Genomic DNA, 11,670 nt, shown 5'->3' with positions numbered 1-11,670 from the left:
ACCGTGGTATGTCATGTGAATGCATTACTCATAGAAAGGGTGACATGACCCTTCATATTGTTTTGAGCTTCATGTTTCGTCAAGGATATGAAAGAAAAGTAACTTCACTTGCGAATTCGCGTTAATCCTATGTGTAAGGGATTACGATGTTAAACGTAATGGAGTAATTGCTCTCTGAATTATATACATCGCACTTTCCTTCGCAGAATTAAAATAAAGAGTGTTTGTAGATTTACTTTTATTAATATAATTTTCAAATTCTGTTTTCAGGTAATTTTAAAAATTATCTTTTGAAACTTTTAATCTTCATATAAATAATAGCCGATGATCGAGTAACCCGCGTGCTTCAACAATGAAACTCGCGCAACGGCATGATAATTTGATAATATGTTTTGGTAATGTTTAACATGGAGGGAAAATCTTTACTGTGACAAGGCTGAACTCGATCCGTTTACTTAACTGTTTTACTGGTAAGACTGTGTCATTTCAGGGGAATGAAGAAACGAGAAAATGGTCAGAAATGAATGCTACCTACTGGAGTTTAGTATTCATCCACTGGAGTGAGGGTTAAAATTTCAACTATCAAAATATCACCAAACAGGCAATTGCTTCGTTAAAATGTTGAAGACGAGAAGCAATTTTCACCCGTCATACCTTAAAGAGCAACTTTCTAGTTATGGAATATTGCTATTTTCCCTGCAGTTATACTTCCTTTTGTTGTTCTTTTTTAAAAATAATTACTATTGGTTTAGCTGGAAACATTATTGTTGTTTAAATTGATGAGAGGATTAGAGATATAGGGTGCGGCATATCCACCTCCTATATTGTAGAGGGCGCTGTGTAAGTTGTTGTGGGGATAACGTAACGGAAGTGGCATCGTTGGATAGCAGTATACGTGTCATTTACAGTAGTATCAATGGTATGGTCCGGTAAGCATCATTATCTGTTGTGGATGAGTAAATTCACAATGGTATATTTTTTATTACGACTCAGCGAGAATTTCGCATTCGGTTCCAATTTGCCTAACATGATCCTGTTTGGCTAGAAAAACTACCCACGTTGTGAAGATCCTGTACAGGATATTTTTTGCACTCCTATCAGAAAATCGCTGGGAAGCTGCATGTTTTGTGTTAAATGCTTTGGAGATAACTGGATAGACGTTCTCACATACACCTCATTTCTCAACGTTTTAACGGTTTGAAGTCGGTCCGGTTTTTTGTGACTTTAAAAGCTGATACCCAAACATTTATATTCGTACCTGGAACAGGATCATGTTAGCCGAAGTGGAACTGAAGGAAAATTTCCTGCTGAGTAGTAATTGAAAAGGACCATTGCGAATACCCTTCTACACAGCACATGACCATGTTCAACGCACGATGCCTTGCTACTACTGTTAGTGGCACCTCCCCCAACAGAAACAGCGTCCTCTCCAAATACAGGAGGTTGATGTGACGCACCCAGTGTGTATGCATGCGACGCATGTTATAAATAGAAAATACATAATAATACCAAAAGTTCTTCGTCAGTTTTTGCTTGCGAGTTTCTTCCTATATACAGGAGAAATCTCTATTTCTGGAATATTTACATAAAAAAATACCATAAACATATTCTTCTGCATTCCCGATTAGTTTAAAAAAAAACAGGCCGTTATAGCTCAACTGTCTAAGCACCAAATTCGTGATCAAACGTTAGCGAGTTTAATACTGACATTGTCAAAGACCCTCCGGGCATTTTAATGGTGACTGGTGCACTGTAAATTTGTAGTTAAAAATTTGTCCAAACTCTTATTGTAAAGCTCTAATTCAGGTAGTTCTGGATAAGGAGTGGTTTGATTCCTTGCCTTTTACAAATAACGTTTTGTTTCACGTTGTTACTTGACTATCATTTATCGTGTGTTGTGTTTGGACAGGTCAGACTTTCCCCGTTGAGGTGCAATATACTGTGCAGCCTATTTTGCTCACGTTTTGGATGACCTGAACGGTTAATAATACAATATTTGAAATATTCTTATTCTTAAATTGATTAAGTTAATGAAATATTAACATTTAAAGTGTATAAAGACGTATGGAAAAAAAAGTTTCAAGATGCTGAAAAGTCATAGTCAACAATCAAAGAATTTTTTCAGAAGAGTGTCAAAAATTTAAGAGACATAAACATTATTATTTATGCTCAAAATAATCGTTACGATGTAAAATAAATGTGTAAGGTAACCACTATTAATGGGTGTAACGTTGCACGAATTCTGAAGTGTGTAGCATCATTTTTTTTAAAAACTAAAAGTTCGAGGAACCTTGTACTATGGTGGTTTCAGTAGAACTCAAAGCGCATGCGTAAAGATCAGAATTGGCGCAGAACAGTTAAACTCTAATTAGCGAAACGAAAACCGTCCTTGGTGGCCGAGTGGTAAATGCGGCGTTTTTTTTTTTTTTTTTTGAGACTCGCATCGCGTGTTCGAACCTATCTCAGTTCATTTCCTCTCTTAGTGTAATAAAAATGTTTTGTTTAGTGGTTGGTTAAAAAGCATGAACTTTATAAATCGTTCATGAAAGTCAGATGAAAGCTTAATTTTTGCTGTTGTGTAACCTTTCAAGTAATTTCTCTGTAAGCATACAAAAAATACTGGTGTAACTTGACGCAATTTCTCTCAGAAACTAGAGTTTTATATAATTTTAAGAAAGAACATTAAATCATGATCGGTTCTATCTTTTATAAATACCTTCTTCATCCCCTCCAGCCTCCAATGCACGTTTTGTTTTCAAATGCAGTATATTTTCCTAAAAACCTTGTTTTCAAACGAAATATCCTCTCAGGTGAGCTCGTAGAAGACCTTTTCTTCCTTGCAGCACCTAAGAGATAAGCGGAAGAAGTGAAACAAGAAAATTTACAAAAGATCCAGCACACCTGCTTCTGTATAAGTTCTCGTTCCGATTATCGTAAACGCCGGCTACTTTGGTTCGTAACTTTTCTCAGGTTATTCTCAATAATTTTTTAACTATTCATATTTCAAAGCTGTGGAAACCTGTCTTACCCAGCTAGAGTTCTCTTAATTTAATTTTAAAATGTTGATCACCTTGTTTCAAAATATTATTACCCTTTTTAATTTTTTTATTTGTGCCAATGTTACCCTTAAGTATTTGTTACTTTGGCCCGAAGTGGTTTTTCCTATTTAAAATCATTGTAGAACTAACTAGAGCCAAAGAAAAACGTGTGCTCACCGGAAAAACTGGAATGCTTGTATTTTATAGGGCTTCCAATCCCGCGTATATCTCAGTCCCGCGGGATTTCGGGATTATAAGGAGCCAATCCCGCGAGATCCCGTGGTATTGACGTTAGTCTTCTGAAAGTTAAATTTTTATGTCAATTAGAAAAAAGTTGTGCTTTTTAGGAAGATCTACTTTTGTTACATGAGTTAGTCGTTATCTCGAATTCCATACACCAATTGTAGAGTATTACAAAGTCGCATCTCAATTAGCGACTATCGTTTTGTACGAACAAGTGCACTTTAAAAAAGTCCAATGCGTCTCTTAAAGGTATGGTCGTATGGGATGGGAAAAGATTTCTGCGCAAAAACTAATTGGTTTGAACAAAACGCGTGATGTGGCTCCACTGCACTTGGTTTTCTGGACATTTTGCAAAAGGTCGCCACAAAGTTCACCACCTTCTAAAATAGATTTTTCTTTTCTTATCTACTTGTTAGAGGTTTTTGCTCATGAGCTCAAAGCATAGTACATAAAAAAATTCCAACGAAATCTCTTAATTAGTATTGCTATAACTGAAGTTAAACTGACGGCGTCATGAAATAATAAATCTAGAATGCTTGTCAAACTTCAGAAATCGGACACCAGTTACGATATATTTATTAAGAAATATAAATTTAATCCTTAGGGGGTCGGGGGGGGGTTTTGTCTACAATTTTCCTTGAATTGAACACTAAATATATTTCAAAACTAAAATATTTAAAAAAAACTTGAATGACTAAAGAAGTTATTTATTAGCAAAAAGAATTTTATGTTTAATTAATTCAACTATTTTCGTAGCAAAATACATTTAATTTACTGATTTGCTACATGAGTAATAAATACCTTAGTAAGACTATAATTACAATTCACAGGCGGCGCCGGTAAAATCAAACATCCCGATACGTGAGAATCAAATATTGTTCAAGACAAGATTCCTTCGTCGAAAAAACGCACCGTTCATGCTAAAACTACGTGACTTGTGACGTGTCGTGCAGCTGACGATTCTGAGTAGCCACAACGTATGAAATTTAAAGTTTCTTAGATTTCTCCTCATCCAAACAGAGTTAACATGGGACCATCTGGAAAGCATACCCTTCCAAACAAAAAAAGAATTTTTCAAATCGATCCGGTTTTTCTTGAAGTAATACGAAAACGTACACAAAAAGTCGCAAGACGAAATCATAACCTCCTTTTCTCAAGTCGGTTAAAAATACAAGGAGAGTCAACGAAAATTAAAGAAAAAAAGAAGCCCGGAGTCGGAGTCGCCATGCTTTCTAAGGACTCTGACTCCGACTCCTTTACCCCAAAATCAGTCCCACTCCGACTGTTTGACTTCGACTCCACAGCCCTCAGTACCACGCTCATTTAAATTATTAGGTCACTGCATCAAGACATGTGGTTCGTTACTACAGAGGGTCGCTTATTAGTTCGCAGTATAAGTAAAAGTTTTTGAAAAATTTCGCAAATTTTACCGCGGACTTTTAATAGACAATCAAAAACTTGAGCAGCTTAATGTACTGCACAGTCCGGCGAGTCATCTAGTGTTTTATCGAAGTTTCTGTTGCCTCTTAGAGTCATACTGACTATTGCAGATTGCTCAGCAATATCATCCGACATAATTTTCAAGGTACCACATTTATATTATTTGTTTCACGGTGACAAAGACATCGACAGGCACGTTCTACAGGTTAGAGAAGTTTAATGAAAAATGTCTAGTTTTTCATTGCTTTCTTCTTCGGAAAACGATATTATGCACCTTTAGTAAGTTAATGGTTTCGAGCACATTCCTTAAGTGTGCAGAAACATTCCAACATTACATTCAGGGCTACTCCAGTGGATTTGGCACTCAGTAATACACTTTCTCAATTTCTTCTAAATCCTAATTTTCTGGGTTTCAATATTTAGTGATAGTTATCGAAAAGGCTTATAATTTTTACAAATTTTTGCAATTGTTTAACGAATGAAAACAGAAACCTCGATTAAGAATGCCAATTTATTCTCAGAAAAATATACTCTATTTTTATTGTTTTCTTGAACGATGAATTCACCGTTAATCATGTGAAACATAAAGTTTTTCTTGCTTTTCCTGCAGATATACAGGAATGTAATTAAAATTTGCAAAATTATTTGTTTTATGGGGGACAAAATTGGGAAACGGTTGCATGGAAAGTCTTTGCGGGATTGAAAATCCCGCGGGGTTTTGCTCTCAATCCCCCGGGATTAATCCTGCTAAACATCAAGCGGGATCCCGTGGGATTTAGAATCGGAATTGCGGGATTGGAAACCCAAGTACAGTTGGCTCTCTATTTAACGACTTTCAAAGAGACCGCAAAAAATCGTCCTTAAGTAGAAAGCGTCCTTAAATAGAAGCCGTCGTTAAACAGAGCGTCGTTAAACATAGAGCCAACTGTATTCTAATTATATGCATACTATTTTTACAAGAACAAAAATTAATCTATTCCCTGCTTCGAAGTCAATAGTGGAGGAATTAATTTATAAGCATGCCGAGGAGTTTAAGGCATGTGAACGCAATTCTCAAAATAACTTTTTTATAATGTACAGAAGAAGACAATTATTGAAATTCTGAAACATGTGCTTGCTGCGTTTATTTAAAAATTCCTCCTGCTTTAATTCGTAAAATTATTCCCCTGGAAATGGAATTTCTTCTTCCATTTCATATAACTACCAAAAACTGCATTGCGAACAGTTTTGCTCGGTAGTTTATTATTATTATTATTATCATTATTATTATTCATATTATTTAATCATTTTAATATTACTGTTACTATTACAATTGTCATTAGTCTTATCATTATTATATTGTTACTATTATTATTATTATTATTATTATTAGCATTAATACTTATTTTATTATCATTATTATTATTATTATTATTATTATTAGCATTAATACTTATTTTATTATCATTATTATTATTATTATTATTATTATTACCGCTACTGTCCGACTCCAGTTTAACGAACTTCTATTTAACGAATTTCGCGATTTAGCAAATTTTTCTTTTTCTCCGAATAAAATGAAGGCAAAAACCCCTATTTACCGAATAATAGACACTGAATTAACAAATTATTTTAACAGCGATCCAATTTTTTTAACTTAATTTGAGTTAGGAAAAATTGCATTGTTTTCTAAACGACACATTCATCTTGTCCGAAGCAGAAAAATACTTTTCTTGAAATCAGCCATTTTTAACGGGAAAGGGAGAACCATTGAATAGCGATTCTTATGCAGAAGGCATAATGAAACTCCCATTAAAACTGTTACTTTTTCAAATGCTTTACATGGCCTGGAAACTGTGAAAGCATGCAGTAGGCTGTAAATGACACAGTATTTTATTCGCTCCATAAAGTCGAGAGAGTGGAAATATACTATCCTCGTGCATAAATACTCTTCTGGAGAAATGTTTGACACGCCTCAAAGGCACCCTGAAAACTCCTCGACGGGAATGTCTCTAAAGGAAAGTTTTATCATGAACTTTTTATAATTTCCACAGTATCCCAATGTTTTCCTTTCAGCACTATCTTGAGTCTGGAGAACAATGAAAAGTCGCATGGAGTTTGAACTGTAAATGGGTTGGGGGACCACCGGGGATTTGATCCCGGCCAGAAAGTTAGTTTTCCGATAATACTTTAGGCACAAGCTTCGTGCAGACATTGCGCATTTGCTGATCCTTGATCACTATTCCATGTATCACTATTGAGGACATGTGTATGGGGTCTCAGCTGGGGGTTGCTGGATGCTCGATCGACTTTCGGAATGCAGAACTTCGCGCATACGATCCACGGTCTCGTCTGTTCTGGCCGTTGTTGGGCGTCCAGAACGGGGTTCGTCGGGGACCTTCTCCCGACCCTCCTTGTACTTCTTGTCTCTCCTCCCGGACTGTGATCTTAAAATGCAATCATCCTTAAAGGCCTTTTGAAGCATCTGGAATGTTTCGATTGCATTCTTTCGAAGCTTCACGCAAAACGTAATGACGTATCGTTGCTCAAGAGAATGCTCCATCGTGCGCCGTATTACAAAAGTCGAAAACACACTTCACGCAGAGTCATGTCTTTCCGCTCACACTAATCGGAGCAAACTGACGACATAATGAATCATGTATAATAGCCAATGATCGCGTAATGCTCCTGATGTCATCAGCAATGTAACTCGTGCCACAGCATGTTAATTTAACAATGCGTTATGGTAATGTTTAACATGCAGGGAAATGCTTTATTGTAACAAGGCTGAACTGGAACCGGTAACTTAACTGTTTTACTGGTAAGACTGTCATTTCACGGGATTGAAGAAACGAAAAAGTGGTCAACAATGAACTCTATCTACTGGAATTTAGGGTAGTTAAACACACAGGAGTTAGGATAAAATTTTAACTATCAAAATATTACCAAACAGGCAATTGCTTCAAATGTAGAAGCAATTTTCACCCGTCATATCTTCAAGGGTAATTTTCTAGTTAAAAATAATCGTATTATTATCATCATTATTATTATTATTGTTGTTGTTGTTTTTATTACTACTATTATCATTATTTCAAGCAAGAACAATAGATCCATCATCATTTTATCAATTCTATCCTTAATAAATATCAATTCTATCATTAATAATTCCCTCTCCTGCACGTTTCTTCTTGCAAAGCAATTTTTCTAAGAGACTTCTTTCCAAACACAATATCTCTTCCAAGTGAGCTCGTAGAGGACTTTTTCATCCATGCACCAATTAAGAGAGAAAAGAAACTGAAACTTTTCAAGAGGCTCAGAACACGTGTTCTTTTTATTACTTTAGCCATCCTCCGGAATTTTCGTATGCTAATTATAGGAATCCTATTTTTTATGAGATGGAAAATATATATAGACACTGCTTGAAATTCTATAGTCGAGGATTTTCGATTATAAGACTGTCAAGAATTAAAGGAATATAAACGGAACTAATGCTTAAAATAACCGTGCAAAAAACGGAACAAGATAGCTCTCGTAATTCTGGAACACGTGCTTACGTGATTTTAATAAAAAGTTTCCCCCATAATCATTCATAAATTCTCCTTTCAACGCAATGGTAATGTGTTTATTTGCATTTCATTCACCTCCCAAACCGAGCATTGCAGACAGCTTTTCCAAGAAACTTTTTTTATAGATACAATTTCAAGCAAGAACAATAGACCCATTATCGATTCTATCTTTAATAAATCACTACTCCATCCCCTCCCATGCTCGTTTCTTCTTTCAAATGCAATATATTTCCCCAAGAGACCTCTTTCCAAACACAATATCCTCTCAGATGAGCTCGTAGAAGACTTTTTCATCCTTGTAGCAATTAAGAGAGAAGCGAAAGAAGTGAAACGGAAACTTTTCAAGAGACCCAGTACACCTGCTGTATAAGTTCTCGTTCCGATTACCTCGGCCAGAGCCCCGGAATTTTTCCACACTTCGCACGAGAGGCGTCCATTCGCAGTTCGTTGTTACCTTCGGCCCGGGTTGCCATTTATGGCTCTTTATCGCCAAAGAGGATTCTGCCAGGGATTGTTTGGGAGTTGGAAGTTTTCTACTTTGAAGGGCTTCTCTTCTCTCGTGCTTTCTCCCCATTGACGCTCTGCATGGGATTTTGGATCAATTCCATTTCCAGCGGTCAAGGACGTAAGATGAGGACCCGGGAATGGTTGCGATGGAAATGGGATGAAGAGGAGGGCTGCTTGTGACCTCTTCATTTTGGGACAGTGGTGACATTTCGAATTGTGAGCAGGGACTTTTGAAGGATATGGTTTGTAAAAGTTAAGGAGACGAATAAATAAACTTTGGGAAGAATAAAATATTGCATCAAATGTTTCTAATTTTAGTTCTATTCCTGCAAACGATTTTGCAGAAAACTAAAATTGTCGGAAGACTTTTTTCCTTCAAAAATTTACCTTTACCTCAGCTAACTGAACAACGTATTTATAATAAAAGATATCACTGGGAAAATGTTTCAAGTTTCTTTTTTTTTATTACCAATTAAATATTGAAGATGTGATTCAAAATTCAATGCATCACATAACGACAGTTATGAGAATTTATGCTTCACTTATACTTTAAACTAAACTGGAAAATACAATTTATACGATCATGTAGCTTCAAGAGTGTCGAAAATCACTAATTTTTCTAAAAAAGTTTATAAACATAATCATATATTATAGTGATTTTTTTTAACGCAGTGTCTTATTATAAACTATAAAGCGAGAACACTAAGCAATATGATCCGGACAAGAAAACATTTTGAAACAAAAAAAAAAAAGGCAGTACGTATTGTTCTATTCATTTTTCACATTTTTGCATTTTATTCCGGTAAATTTAAACTTTCGCTATTAATATTATATCTAGAACCATTGTTTATCATACCATAAGCTTTTAATTTTCAACAAATTATGATTTGTATTTTTTTTTTAATTTGAAAATTAATCATTGTGCGAAATTGACTATTCGTCACAATTATAATTTTTTAAGCAAAGCTTTGTTTTAGAAAATTAATACTTAATATTATGATACATGATGCATCCTTATATTCAATTATATGGAAATTAAAGTTTACACTTCCCGAAACAATTTACAAATATGCAAGTGAAAATATTATGACTTGGCAAATGGATTCAGCAATTCAATTTTGTGCCAATAGTTTTCAAAACAGAAATTGCATGATTTCAATAACGTTCGTTGTTTCCCCCGCATCCTAATATCAGATTTTGTAGCTATGAGATTTTTTTTTCTTTTTGACCTTTTTCAAATACCAGTAGAAAAGATATGAGAAAGGAGATTCTTCAAAAAATACATGTATATTTTTTCTAACTAGAAGTATTAAGTCAGAAAGATATATGTTATTTTTGTTAGTCTTTATTGTTGAGTTTTCAAGAATTCATCAGAGCTTTTAACTGTCCTTGAATTTAAAATGTTGATACATCAATAAATGGGCTAAAAAGTAAGTTTTAAATGTCGATAAATTTCAAGAAACATTTAAAAATTAAAAAAAAAAAAGTTCACTTTTAAAGGTGAGGTAAATTTTTACCATTTTGGTAAGACATTTTTTTAAAATCTTCATACTTAAAGTATTTTTTTCCACCTAAAATTATAAAAAAAACACAATGCTATGTAAAAATAAAACATTTGCATAGATTGCAATCATTGATTTGTATAGATTTCAATCATAAGTGCAGTATTATGAACTGTCGAACATTGAATGTATTTTGAACTAGAAAAAGGTGGTGACCAAAGTTATTGACGCCCTCATGTACACATTATTAAGTGTAATATTGGGTGAAATTTCCATCTTTTTATCTGAATTATATATAAGATGTGGTTTAAAATAGTCAAGAAGTGACACGCACTTGACTTGTTTTCAACAAGTATTTTTGCCTGTATAATTATGCAACGTTTAATATAGAACATTTTCATATTTTTTTATTTTTGTGTAAGCTTGAAAATTAATATCGCATACAATCCCAACTAGGAAAAAATAAGCATTCAAAAATTTACTCCCAGTATCTAATCAAAATACAAAAGGTGTTTCGCTTTATATTTTAAATAAAAAAGCCAAAAATATTGTATTTTTTATAAGAAGAACAAACAGCAAACAGTAAAACAGATATCTACGCCGTGGGTTTAGGGAGTTTTTTGATAACATTCTCATTTGCCCGTTCTTTTTTCCAAGGTATAATGTCCATTTCAGATGACTATGACGAAATATTTTTTCTGTAATATACAAGTTACCGAAGAGTTCTTAGTATTTCTTTAAAAAAAATCATTTTTAAAATTTAATATTTTTTAACACAACCGTTCACAGAGGTAGAGTTTTTCAATGAAATTAGAGGCATTTAAAGTATAAAACCTTTACGTGCTTTTATATTCATTGCTATTAAATTAAATTGTGTATCTTACAATTCATGTACTTTGCCACTTAAAAAGTATTAAATTGCTTATTTTAAAATTTTATACGAATCAGATTTTTGTTCTTCTTTTTCTTCTGTTTTTATTTATTTTTTTTTTTATTTCACTTGATGCTTTCTCTCAGAAGCATGAAAAATTCTCCTCTCTACCAGGGATGTGACACCGACGTCGATGGTTTGAAAGCATCGGTGATTTTGTAAAGCAGTAATGTTTTTATCGACGATATTTGCGTTTGGTGCTTTCTTTGATCTCGATTTTTTATGTTCCAACGAAAATGTTTCATAAAAATGTGTGCTAATTACTTTTTCAAAAACGTTACAGCATTAATTAAAACTTGTAACATATATCTTATTGGAAAGAGGTAACTACCTGAAGAAACGACTTAGTTTTTTTTTTCTCTGAGAAATTTAAGTATAAACTATTGAAACCAAAAATAATAAGACTAAATTCCTTATTTTGTCAAACGAAATAGATACTGTAGAAACAACTATCAGTTTTACTC

The sequence above is a fragment of the Uloborus diversus genome, chromosome 1 (assembly GCF_026930045.1).
Source record: "Uloborus diversus isolate 005 chromosome 1, Udiv.v.3.1, whole genome shotgun sequence".
In the NCBI taxonomy this organism is placed as follows: domain Eukaryota; kingdom Metazoa; phylum Arthropoda; class Arachnida; order Araneae; family Uloboridae; genus Uloborus; species Uloborus diversus.
This window is presented reverse-complemented; position numbering follows the sequence as displayed.